Source organism: Heteronotia binoei, chromosome 3 (assembly GCF_032191835.1).
Source record: "Heteronotia binoei isolate CCM8104 ecotype False Entrance Well chromosome 3, APGP_CSIRO_Hbin_v1, whole genome shotgun sequence".
NCBI classification, from domain to species: domain Eukaryota; kingdom Metazoa; phylum Chordata; class Lepidosauria; order Squamata; family Gekkonidae; genus Heteronotia; species Heteronotia binoei.
This window is the reverse complement of record NC_083225.1, coordinates 52,871,091-52,872,441: the sequence shown is the minus strand read 5'-3', so window position 1 is coordinate 52,872,441 and position 1,351 is coordinate 52,871,091. Positions and strand designations below refer to the sequence as shown.

General features: G+C 43.6%; 1 pseudogene; it reads left to right on the top strand.

Moving 5' to 3' along the window:
- Window positions 1-248: 248 nt before the first annotated feature.
- On the top strand, window positions 249-651 carry LOC132568909 (small ribosomal subunit protein uS8-like; annotated as a pseudogene).
- Window positions 652-1,351: the final 700 nt, after the last annotated feature.

Below are 1,351 nucleotides of genomic sequence, written 5' to 3'. Positions count from 1 at the left end.
ACTACAGGGCTCCTTAAGGTACCTTCATAATCAACATCACTCTTGTGTAAAATCCTTCACTGGAAGACCTGCCCATGAGAAAATTAACACATTGTTGGCATTTCCTACAAACTCAAGCCAGACACCAAACTGGTGTGGAGAGCTGCAAACTGACATTTTGAAAGAGGCTTTGGAAAGTAGGCCGACTTCCTCATCCTAGATTGGAATTACATGTCATGTCTTCACCCATGTGTCCAATGCATTGCACCATGCTGCTCATGAATGTTCTAGAAGATGCTCGTAAAAGCAAGAACAATGAAGAGAGATGTGGGAGCATCAAGTTCTCATAAGGCCATAGTCCAAAGTGATCGTCCAGTTCTTAACTGTGATGATGAAGGTGAATTTGATATAACTGATGATCAAAGAGCAGGGGAAATTGTTGTGAATCTCACAGGCAGACTCAACAAGTGTGGTGTGATCATGATTAGTACAAGATTTGATGTCCAGCTGAAAGATCTGGAACAGTGGCAGAACAGTCCGCTTCCTTCATGTCAGTTAGGGTAGATTTTACTGGCCACTTCTGCTGGCATCATGGACCACAAGGGAGCAAGGCAAAAATATACAGGAGGAAAAATCCTGGGCTTCTTTTTCTAAACCTGTAAAAAAACATAAAAATAAAAAGGCCATTTGCCCAGTGCACCCAGGAGCAAAAATTCCCAGCTAAAAAACAGAAGTTATTTCCTTTTGCCCCTGCATCATTGCCTGTATCACCAAACTGAATGTGTTCATGTTTGTTGGTATTGACTGGACTGACATGTTTTCCCACTGCCACTTGGAAACTGTGGTCTGATCTGGGCAGTTCTGACCAAGCTCCAGAATGATGAATGTTAATGACTGATTAATGCCAGCAATTTGTTGTTGTTCAGTCGCACAGTCAAGTTCGACTCTTTGCAACCCCATGGACAAAGTCACGCCAGGCCCTCCTGTCTTCCACCATCTTCAGGTCTGCTCAAATTTGTGTTTGTTATATCAGTAATGCTGTCCAGCCATCTCATCTTTCGCCGTCCCCTTCTTCTTTTGCCTTCTGTCTTTCCCAACATCAGGATCTTCAGTGAGTGCTGCCTTCTCATTTGGTGGCCAAAGTATTTGAGCTTCAGCTTCAGCATCTGATCTTTGTACCACCTCAAAAGCAGCACACAGAATCCAGTCAGTTTAGCTGCTACCTCTGGGTTGGGAAATACCTGGAGATTTTGGGGGTGGAGCCTGTGGCAGGTGGGGTTTGGAGACAGGAGTGATTTCCATCAGGTATAATGTTCACACACACTAAATAATGCACTTTGCAACTGGATTTTTACTGTGTAAGAATAGCAAA